At 44.3% G+C, this 12,343-nt stretch overlaps 1 protein-coding gene across 2 annotated transcripts in view; it reads right to left on the reverse strand.

The window, feature by feature from the left end:
- ATF2 (activating transcription factor 2) overlaps positions 1-11,619 on the reverse strand; it is a 44,426-nt gene extending 32,807 nt beyond the window's left edge. For both annotated transcript variants that reach the window (XM_056861084.1, XM_056861083.1), the window contains exon 1: positions 11,543-11,619. The gene's annotated coding sequence lies outside the window, so the exon portion shown is untranslated. The remainder of the gene's footprint in view (positions 1-11,542) is intronic.
- Positions 11,620-12,343: the final 724 nt, after the last annotated feature.

Consider the following 12,343-nt stretch of genomic DNA (forward strand, 5'->3'; position numbering starts at 1 on the left):
CTGTTAACTTAAGTCTGTTTCAAGTTTAGCTTTGCCAGGTTAAGGCAATACAATTGTTTAATGACCTTAAATAACTTTGTCCTAATTATAACATGAATGATCTGTACATTTAATATTTGTTATATTAAGATTTTTTTAGGTTTGCTCACATCAGGGTTTTTTTCTGGAAGACTTCTTTTTAGGCTACTCTTCCAATGAACTACTGAGCTACCAGAAGAACTCAATTAAGTTAGTCATAAAGATTGCTGAGACTCTTACCACAATGCCTTTCTAAACTGTTGCTTCTTAAGAAAACATTCATTTATTTATAAAAGCACTTCTGGGGTAGGAGAGCCAGCGTAGTGTAGTGGTTAAGAGTGGTGGCTTGGAGCAGTGGACTCTGATCTGGAGAACCAGCTTTGATTCCCCACTCCTCCACATGAGTGGTGGAGGCTAATCTGGTGAACTGGATTTGTCCCCCCCCCCAATACATGAAGCCATCTGAGTGACCTTGGGCTAGTCACAGCTCTCTTAGAGCTCTCTCAGCCCACCTACCTCACAGGCTGTCTGTTGTGGGGAAGGGAAGGTGATTGTAAGCCGGTTTGAGTCTCCCTTAAGTGGTAGAGAAAGTTGGCATGTAAAAACCAACTCTTCTTCTTCTAGTAGAAAGTTCCATCAAGTCACAGCCAACATATGGAGATCCCGTGGGGTACTCAAGGCAAGAGATATTCAGAGATGGTTGGCCTGCCTCTATATCATGACCCTGGACTATCCTTAGTGGTCTCCCATCCAAATACTAACCAGGGCTGACCCTGCTTAGCTTCTGAGATCTGAGCAGACTGGGCTATCCAGGTCAGGGCACTTCTGAGGCTCAACAGGAATACGAGAAAACAATGGATCTCGAGCTGGTTACAGTCAAAATGGTGACACTACTTACAACAATGTATACTGCAAAATAACCCCCCTTAATACATAAGAAAAGGCTTGAATAATTCTATTTCTCCACTCTCATGTAGATTCAGTACGAAATATATAAGAGAAAACCAATATAAAGTTTGATAACTAATGCCCTAAGATATAGGAAGTATTTCAAGTACAAAGCTCCTTGGAAATACAAAAGAATACAACGGGGAAGCTGCAGCCGGTCATCATAAGAAAGGATGCTTCAGTGTCCCAACATGCCCTCCTCGTTTCCTACTCTGTCAGTTTAATAGAAAAATTTGTAGCACAACTCATGCTTTAGAACTAACTGGGAGGGGGAGACAGAACCCATCCACACACAAAAAAACATGGTTTTAATACGAAGGACAATGAAAGGTATTGGATGGGCAGAGAATTATGACCACATGCTAAGCATCAATTGCCACCATCTGACTTAATGTCTGAATGACAGCAGCTAAAACCAATCTATATAGATCTTAGTCCTAAAACTCGACCTCACTCATTAACATTTGTTAATTTGTTAACCCTAACCCTACCTATCCTTGAGAAGCTGTGGGGGGGGGAGGGCTAGCTGTTCTCTCAACAACTTTGCAGAAGCAGCTTGACCCGTCACTCTCTTTCACAGCCTTGATCGCTGAGCTTCAAAGCAGAGTGGAGAACTGATGCCAGGAAGAAGAAAGAAGGGAGGAGGAGGCGAATAAGAAGAGTTGGTTCCCCCCCACAATTTTCTGTACCTTTACAGAGACTCAAACTGGCTTACAATCTCCTTCCCTTCCTCTCCCCACAACAGACCCCATGCAAGGTAGGTGAGGCTGAGAGACTTCGGAGAGAACTGTGACTAGCCCAAGGTCACTCAGCAGGCTTCATGTGGAGAAGTGGGGAATCAAACCCAGTTCTCCAGATTAGCGTCCACCACTCTTAACCACTAAACCACACTGGCAGAGCCCAACACACCAACCCTCCCACCTACTCTACATCAAACCAATTCCAGATAATTATGCATTTGCTCTGAGCACGACCTAGATAGCTCAATCTCATTGGATTTTGGAAACTAAGCAAGGTCAACTCTGATTAGTGTTGGGATGCAAGACCACCCAGGAAGTCAGGGTTGTTTCGCAGAGGCAGGCAGTGACAAAATCCCTGTTTGTCTCTTGTCTTGAAAACCCTATGGATTGCCATGAGTTGTCTGTGACTTGGTAGCACTTTCTACCACCACAGCATGAATTTATTTAAGACTTCTTAGCAGCTTTCCAGAGCACTGCTTGACATTATTCACAACCAATTTAATACAGTATTAAACAATTTAAAGTTAACCAAACAGCAGCAAGAAAGAAAAATCAACAAACAATAAGCCAAGTTTGAAGGTATCTTCACCACAGAAGCCTTAAAACATAAAATTGGCCATAAATAAAACAACTACAAATAAAAGAGCAAGCACTTAACAACTGAGGGCAAAATTGTCAGAAAAAATAAACTCATCTAAATCCCCAGGCAAATAAAATAGTCCTGGGACGGGTGGGGGGGGGGGAGGAGGAAGAGGAAGAAGATTTGGTTTTTATATGCCGACTTTCTCTACCACTTAAGGGAGGACTCAAACCAGCTTACAATCACCTTCCCTTCCTCACAACAGATACCCTGTGAAGTAGGTGGAGCCGAGAGAGCTCTAAGAGAGCTGTGACTACTAACCCAAGGTCACCCAGCTGGCTTCGTGTGTAGGAGTGGGTAAACCAATACAGTTCACCATATTAGCCTCTGCTGCTCATGTGGAGGAGTGGGGAATTAAACCCGGTTCTCCAAATCAGACTACACCGCTCCAAACCACCACTCTTAACCACTACACCATGCTGGTGCCTATAATCTGGTGCCAGGGAAACTTCCAGAGAGTAAAGCACAGAACAACCACTTTAAAAGCCCTGTCTCCGGTTGCCACACATTTTATCTATGTAGGTGGGGCATACAGGGCAGGACTTGAGATAATAATCCTGAAGGGAAGAGGTAGACTTTTAGTTACCTTGCTCATAAAGCCACTTATGGATATAAAAGCAACAAACACTTTGAATAGTACCCAGGAACAAATAGGCAGGCAATGACACTCTTCCAAAAACCAGTGTGATATGTTCTTTTTTACCAACCCCTCGCTGGAGCATTTTGTACTAGCAGGAGATTCCAAACAGTCTTCAAAGGCAGGCCCCACGCAGAGTGCACTGCAGTAATTGAATTTGGATGTCATCGCAGCACTGACTACTGGAGCCGTCACTGAGTCAAAACCCAGAGTTGTCACCGTTCTTTTTCACAACAATAACGGTAAATTTTCATCTTGCCTATTCATGAACCATTTAGTCACAATATAATCCAAAAGCTTAAAAAACAAAAACAAATCTGTATTTGTAAATTGCTGCCTCAGCAACAACAGTGCTGATACAAGTATCGCTAATAGTAATAAGATACATTTTGCTGTTCAATATTTTCCGCCTGTACCTCTAGTTTAATAAATGCACTCCTCAAAAATTTGGTAAAAATGGGTTACAATTACACAGCTTCTCCCATCCAGACCAAGAACGCCCTTTATACTCACACCTACTAATGCACTAAACTACTTCCAATAATCTAGGCCACAGATTCTCAACCTTTTTTGCTCCATTCCCCCCTTTCACCATTGTTCAGAATATAATTCCCCCCTTCCCAAGATAGTGTAACTCAAAGAAACAAACTACAATTTTACAGATTGTACATCATCTACAGGACATCACACTTTGCTGAATAGTGGTCCCAATTCTGCCCCCCCCCCAGGAACCCTAAATTTCGTCTTAGGGGGAATTCCCCCCTTGTTGAGAACCCATGATCTAGGTGCTCACAACAGAGTAGGACAAGGGTTTGCAGCTCTTCCCAGATCAATTTCTCTCTGTTGAGGAACCCCCTGCATATTGCAGAGGAGTGTTATTTTTCAGGATACGTACTAATTTTCGTGGGCCTCACTCTCATCCCACATAACTGCCAGCGAGCACTAAAACACACCCAAAGCATTTGGAATTCTGTACTGCAACAGCAGAACAGCAGCTGTAAGCAATTTGTCTTTCAGAGAAGGTTATCCATTATTGGTGTTCTTCTCAATGACAAGACTCCGATAAGCTTGCAAGAAACCTTCAGATTTTCCTAAAACACACTTTGAAAATAAATGCTATAAATTATCATATAGACTTTCAAATCCTTTTTTTGCAACTAAGCAACAATTTATTTAAGATTAGAATTTTAAGCGTTCCATCTAAAGGCGTTATAAATGGTCAGAGCTCTTATTAATGCCAACACAGTCTGAAGTCAACACTGCAGTTGTTGTAGGTGTTATAGTGACTACCAGAATGCATTTCACATATAGCATAATTGGCAATGTCCTATACGCAAGGAATTAAACGTACGATACCCAAAGTATCTAAGTTGCTGGTGGCCCCTCTCTTATTATACAAATGGTGTAGAAGTTTCAAAACGTTTTGAGTCATGGAGCACTTTTCAGGAAAGATTTTTGTCACAGAGCACTAATTTTCACCTAGCACCTACATACTAATCTGAATGACAGTAGTATTTTTTCCCCCCAATCTCTTCCTGGAGCTCTAGGAAGTGTTTAACAGAGCACCAAGTGCTCCGTGGAGCAGTTTGGGAACCATTGGAGTAAGGCATTGATGTTGATGCAGAAATCAAACATATACTGTAAAGCACCTTAAGCATCACTGCAGAATCTTTCCCATTTCCAGTTATAGCACATTTTAATCATTCATCTTTTATGAAATCTACCAGAAAGGGCAGACAATGGAAGCTTTCTTTCCTAACTTTCCCTCACTACTCTCAGATTTTAAAGTGGCAACATTCTATTCAGTTTCAAACATCTTCACCCAATCCTGCTAGCTATTTGTTAACATCCTGATGAATTTCAGAGGCAGCTTCTCAGCCCTTTAATTAATGGTCAATTATGCTATTTCGCTATAGCACATGCTCTGAAATGAAACTTTCAAGGAAGCACTATTTTCTTTATTTTAGAAAGTTTGACATACCGCCTTTTTGGCAAAAAGCTGGCAGAGGATCAGGTTAAATAATTTCATCAGTGAAACATACGATAGAATCCATAATTGAAACAAACCTCCATATATGAAGGAGAGAGGTGGAAAAAAGGTATCAGATATGTATATGTAAAAAATGGTGAGGAGGGGACTAAAATTGTATTTCACATAGAATCCTTCGTTCACAGGTGAGTCCAAAAATGCAGAAAGGCTGAAAGGTGCTAGTCAGTCAACCTTAATGCATGAGCATAAATTTAGAAACCTGACAGAAGAACCTTTAAAACTCATCCATGCTAAGCAACAGTGCAAGCAAGGCTCAAAAGCCCTTTAAGAGGCACCTACCAATTCCATATAGGCCTCTGCCACATCACACAATGAATAGTTTAAATTGTGGAACTCCCTGCCCCAGGATGTGGTGATGGCTGCCAACTTGGAAGGCTTTAAGAGGGGAGAGGACATGTTCATGGAGGAGAGGGGCATTCATGGCTACTAGTCAAAATGGATACTAGTCATGATGCATACCTATTCTCTCCGGGATCAAAGGAGCATGCCTAGTGTATTAGGTGCTTTGGAACACATGCAGGACAATACTCTTGCGGTCGTCTTGTTTGTGGGATTCCTAGAGGCACCTGGTTGGTCACTGTGTGAACAGACTGCTGGACTTGATGGGCCTTGGTCTGATCCAGTATGGCTTTTATGTTCTTATCATTTAAAATCACACAGGGACTCACATCGCCAGGCAGCTGTTACAGGCCTCATGAGGCCCACTGCTGATACATGACTTGACACCATGCAGCAGCACCAACCCATGACCCCTCTGGACAGTGGCTGAACTGGCTCCTCCTCCAGCAACAATGGCAAAGCGCTACCTATCTTCTTCCTCTGCCAAAGCAGAAGGCAAAGCAGCTAGGATCTACTTCCTCTGCTTGCTCACCTGCCTCTCTCCTTTTGGGCAGTGGTGGGCCTCCTAAAGGGATTTCGCAGCTGCCAAGACTGCCTCAAAGGTGACAAGCAAGTGAGCAAGGAGTGGTTAAGAATCATGCCACTCTCATGCCCAGGCAAAAGAATACATTGCAATGGCATCCAGCTGCCCTCACTGCTCTCTTACCTATGTGCTTCTGCGGGGGTTGCGAGTTTCCACCTAGAAGGGGAAAAGCAGTGTGGCAGTTTTTAAAAACAGCAAATACCACATACCTGCCATGGTTGGGAGTGGGTGGGGAGAGCCACTTGACAGCATCTTGGTGGCCCTGCTTCACAGTAGGTTAGCTGACATTTATCAGGGTGGCTCATTTTCTATGTGTAGGGCTGTTGTTGTTTTTTAAGGCTCCTCCACAGTCATGTTTACCCACACCTGAGGTCTCAAGTAGCATAGTCCAGTCACTTTTTAATATATTTTTGGAGCTATTCCTTCTTCTTGTGGATACAATCTAGCGACAGTTAAGCACATTCATCACTCTAATTTCAGTCAGGCAACTAGCACGTTAGCGCTTTCCCTCTGAAACTTATGGAATTTCAAAGACTATGACACTGGTAGTATACAAATTCTGGTGTTTATTAAAGAGCACTCGATTTCAGATGGCAGTTTTTTCTCCAGATGTGACAATTCCATGACATTGACAGTGCCACATTTATTTATAAAAAAGCATGTTAGTAGTTTTTTTATTACTACAAAATAATGTCTTTTCTCCAACAGTATTTTCTCCTTAATGTCTTTTCTCCAACAGTCCGTATTCAAGATACTGCAGGTGTCAGTCCATTTGATGAAACAGTCTACAACATTTCTTGCCATAAGAAACTATCTGGTTTGTCAGGATTTCTCAAACAAGAAATCCCTTCCAAACTTACTCTGTCTCCTGTCCCCTTACATGTCAGCATATGAGCTGTTGTTGCAACTGAATACATAAGCTGAACAATGCTCTCCTTCACACCTCACACTAAGGTTACCTTTCCTCTGTCTAAAACACCACTGTTTGCAACGCTAACTCATCCACTTAGGGAGGAGGGTGTGACAAGAGTATTTGCCAGATTCTTTTGCATGGTTTTAATACATCAACTTCTCAGACATTTAGCTAGTTACCAAATTATCTGGATCTAGAGAGAACGTCTTCTTCACAGCATTAGGAGTGATTACTGCACTAAGTGTACAATTACTTTACATTATGTTCTCCACAATCACAATGGTGGATGGAAATATCAACGCACGTGTAATGTTCTTGTTTGGAGGTTCTAGCAGGGGAGCGCAGCTATCGTATACCCTTGACCGAAGAACGGTACACTCCTATCTGGGATGTTCGTCCTCTTCCACAGAGTGCGCAGCTTCGGGAGGGACGCACATGGAGCGGTGAGGGAGGTAGGGGACACCCGCCTAGCCAGCCAGATCAGCCGAATCAACCCTGGCGATCAATGGGGTGACAGATGTCGCTGCCAGATCACCCTCACATCCCATGTGTAATGTTGATAAGAAAGCAGCTTTAGAAATAGCTACTATCTATAATTATATGGTCATCGCAAGAAAAACTGACAATGGAATTCCAAAAATTCATCTGAAGAAGGCACCCCAGTGTATCTTGCATTAAGGGAGCATTCTTTGCCTAGACCACCAAAGCTTCATAGAACATAACCAAACTAAAACTCTTTAAAAGAACACGTAACAGAACCTGGCAACTTCAGGTTAAGAAAAGCCAAGCCTAAGAAAAGCCCTCAGAGGTTATTTGAAGGAAGATACAGAATTAACAATGGGCAACAGGAGGCTGAAAGATACAACCCACATGAGTTGAATTTATCACAGTGGTAGATATTTACAGGAACTGTAACTTATAGAAATGGTTTTCTCTTAATATTGTCGAAGGCTTTCACAGTCTAATGAATAAGGCTTGGCTTCCTGTCTTGAAAACCTCCAGACTAACAAAGACTACAGTCAACAATAGCCATGCAGATTAGCTTTGGATTTCACACATTAACAGATCACTTCAGGATACAATTGGTTCCATATTAACATACCATACCCTCATTAGCACATTATCTTGATACTTACAGGACAATGGTTAGCACATTACCTTTGTTACTTTTTGCAGGACAATGATTCAGCTCAAACCCAACCTCTTTCTGACTATATATTACTCTTCCTACACACTTGACACTGAGAGACACTGTCCTTCAGTATTACTCCTCTGAAGATGCCGGCCACAGCTGCTGGCGAAACGTCAGGAAAGAAAATACCAAGACCACGGTTACACAGCCCGGATAACCTACGAGAACCAATGGTTTTCTCTTAATTAATGAGCCAAGCAGTGACAGAACAAAAAGGTAGCAGGTGCTATTGTCACAATCTATGTCCTCACCACCTTGATGTACTGGTCTCAGATTTGCAGGGAAGTTGTCTCTGTATTTCCTCGTTGTTCATCTTCCCACAATCAATACATGTAAGTAGGCATAAACATCTGCACCAAATGGACGGGGAAAATGTTTAATCTTTCTCCACCTACATCTGCACCAAATAGATGGGGGAATGTTTCATCTTTCTCCACATACCAGTGTTCAATTTACACCTGTGTTGCATGTAGAAGGTACCAGGTTCAATCTCTCATATCTCCAGTTTAAAAAATCAGCAGAGTAGGTGAAACAAGAGTTATCTGACTTTCTCAGCCCCAAGCCCTCTGCAGGAAACAGAGAAGGTACAAAATTCAGGCTTCACTGCACTCAAGTCTAAGGCAATGAGCTGGGACTCATGAAACCTCATATTGAAATTAATGTTGTTAAGACTTCAAGATGTCACTGTACTTTTATTTTGCTACAACAGACTAACACGGCTACTGCTCTACATTCATTCCACTCATCATCCTCATTCAGTGTACTACACATACCCTTGTTCTAGACCGCTCCACTTCCTTCCTCCATCCCCAGTATTGATAAGGGGAACATTATGAAGAGAAAAAAACCACACAATCAAATTAACTGTAGGAAGTTAAAGTGAATGGAGGGAAGGATGCTTGCATACTGTTTCTCTGCCCCCCCCCCCCATCTATTTATACACTGTCTGCATTGCAAGTATAACAGAGGAAAAGAGGGAGGGAAGAGACGGTTTCCCACACTACAGCATTGGTTGTGGGGATGCTCATCTTCTATTGCTACCAGCATTGGGGGTGAGCATTTCTCATGTACACTATGCTATAGTATATATGAGAAAAATCCCCACAACTGATATAACTATAGGGCATTTAGGTGAATAATAAAACAGGGAAGCACCCTTCCCCTCTCTTTGATGTTAACACGGGGGGGGGGGGAAGGTGGGGAAGCAAATTATTTATACAATGAAAAGAGGGAAGGACGGAAGTGATGGCTTCTTACACTATAGCATTGGTTGTGGGGATGCTCACCTTCTGGAATGTGTATTTTGTGATAGAAAGTATGGTGGAACGGAAAGCTGTCACTGCTCTTATGTCTCTGTATAGTCATGATGATTTAAAGGTGTAAGTGTGATTAATATGCCCTTAGCAGGGACATTCTTCACAAGGGGGGAATGTAACAGTGGCCCAAAAGATCTCCCGGTAATAATTGGCATCCAGACTGCTAGGGAAGCTGGGGGAAGGAATGTCTACCTAATACAGGCATGCTCTCTGTGTGCTTTAAGTAAGTGGGTTAAGAGTCATGGAGTGTCAGAGTGAACTATAAACAATGATAGGAGAAACTGGACGAAACTGCAACTGTACTGAGTCGCCTTTCTGTCTGTAATACAATCAGATATATACAGAATGTTGATGTACCGTCATAACTTGAATTTGGATAAATATCCTTTCCTCAGTACAATCGGGACACAGAGATTTCTGCCCATTAGGGCCTCTGGGTCGCAGCTGCCAGAATAAACTGTTTTCTTGAAATAACGGTTCGGGTCTCTATTTCCCCCACGAACCCGTTTACCGCTACACTACCAATATTGGGGTGAGCATCCCCACAACCAAAGCTACAGTATATATGAGAAAACTCCCCACAATCAATAGAACTATAGGGCATTGAGGTGAAGAATAAAACAGGGAAGCGCCTTTCCTCTCTTTGATGTTAACACTGGGGGGGGGGGGAAAGATGGGGAAGCAAATTATTGATACAATGAAAAGAGGGAAGGACGGAAGTGATGGCTTCCTACACTATAGCATTGGTTGTGGGGATGCTCACCTTCTATTGCTACCATCATTGGGGCGAGCATCCCCACAACCAAAGCTACAGTATACATGAGAAAATCCCCACAACCAATAGAACTATAGGGCATTGAGGTGAAGAACAAAACAGGGAAGCGCCTTTCCTCTCTCTTTGATGTTAACACTGGGGGGGAAAAGATGGGGAAGCAAATTACTGATACAATGAAAAGAGGGAAGGACGGAAGTGATGGCTTCCTACACTATAGCATTGGTTGTGGGGATGCTCACCTTCTATTGCTACCATCATTGGGGCGGGCATCCCCACAACCAAAGCTACAGTATACATGAGAAAAATCCCCACAACCAATAGAACTATAGGGCTTTGGGGTGAAGAATAAAACAGGGAAGCGCCTTTCCTCTCTCTTTGATGTTAACACTGGGGGGAAAAAGATGAATCAAAATATTGATACAATGAAAAGAGGGAAGGACGGAAGTGATGGCTTCCTACACTATAGCACTGGTTGTGGGGATGCTCACCTTCTATTGCTACCATCACTGGGGCGAGCATCCCCACAACCAAAGATACAGTATACATGAGAAAAATCCCCACAACCAATAGAACTATAGGGCATTGGGGTGAAGAATAAAACAGGGAAGCGCCTTTCCTCTCTCTTTGATGTTAACACTGGGCGAAAAAAGATGGGGAAGCAAATTATTGATACAATGAAAAGAGGGAAGGACGGAAGTGATGGCTTCCTACACTATAGCACTGGTTGTGGGGATGCTCACCTTCTATTGCTACCATCACTGGGGCGAGCATCCCCACAACCAAAGCTACAGTATACATGAGAAAAATCCCTACAACCAATAGAACTATAGGGCATTGAGGTGAAGAATAAAACAGGGAAGCGCCTTTCCTCTCTCTTTGATGTTAACACTGGGGGGGGGGGGAAAGACGGGGAAGCAAATTATTGATACAGTGACGAGGAGGGGGGGAAGCAAGCCATGCATGCACGGACCAGAAGGCGCTTCCCCGCCTCCCTTCCTACAGCCCGTGGCTTGTGGGGGGATCCTGTCCTTCCATGCGGTTCCTCCCAGTGATGCTGTGGGTGGAGGCCCAAGGGCGGCGTGGGTTTGCACGGGCAAGCCAGGCGGGCCGCATAACGGGGCTCCCCGCGGCCGCAAACCGTTGCACGGCTAGCAGGGTGGAGGGAAAAAAAAAAAGCCTTCTGACGGCAGCACCGGAGGCGCCATATTCCAGCCTCCCCCACCTCTCCTCCTGCCCAAGCAGGGCCCCGTCTTGCTTGCGCTTCAGGCCGCGTCCCGGTGAAAGGCTCCGGCCACGCCCGGCCTGAGCCTCCGGACCGGGCGAGAGGGCCGACCTCACCCCGCCTCTGCCGTTATTCACCACAGGGGAAAGGGGAACCGCCACTCACTCACCCCTCACACGACCGCCGGCCGAACCGCACATTAAAGCCCGCGTCCCCCACAGGCTTCCGTCACATCTCGCGGGAACTCACTGACACATCTCGTTTGATGTTCCCACTCGCATCTTCCCCCCCCCCTCCTCCCCGGCGAAGGAGACGATACGGTCACGTGACGCGAGAGGAGCGAGGGAGGGCAGGCGAGAAGGAAGAGGGGAATGACACGTGGTCGCACAGGGCTGCGTCCGCGGGGCGGGGCCGCCGGCTGCCCTGGAAGGGTCGGAAAGAGCCGAAGAGGCTTAGAGCGTCCGGAAATCACCGAACGGGCTGCGGCTGCGCTCAGAGCCTGCGGCGGGGAACGGATGGATGCGGGGGGAAATCCCATAAACCGGATTTATAGCCCCAAACGTTTAGAGGGCACGTTCAGCCTGTAAGCAGTAGCGGGCCGGGTCTAAAAATATCGGTTGCCAGGAGACCCACAACCATAAGGCTACCATTTAATTTTTATAAGTAAATAAAAGTTTCAAAAATATGTAAATGGGAAAAGGTACAATTAATATTTTAGCAAAATAAATGTATATATATTTTTAGTTATTGTAGCGGAAACCGGGGTTCGTGGGGTGGGGGAAGAGACCCAGAGATCGTTATCAAGAAAAACAGTTTTATTCCTGCCGGACACCCAGTCGATCTAGCAAGCAAAATAACTGGGCCCCGACTATACTGGGGCGAGAACTTTTATTACATTTCCATGCTTTGACAGGACGTGTCAACATTCCACGCCTATCTGGTTGTTTAACATTGTCTGGAGCCTCAAGAG

This window comes from Euleptes europaea, chromosome 15 (genome assembly GCF_029931775.1).
Source record: "Euleptes europaea isolate rEulEur1 chromosome 15, rEulEur1.hap1, whole genome shotgun sequence".
NCBI lineage: Eukaryota > Metazoa > Chordata > Lepidosauria > Squamata > Sphaerodactylidae > Euleptes > Euleptes europaea.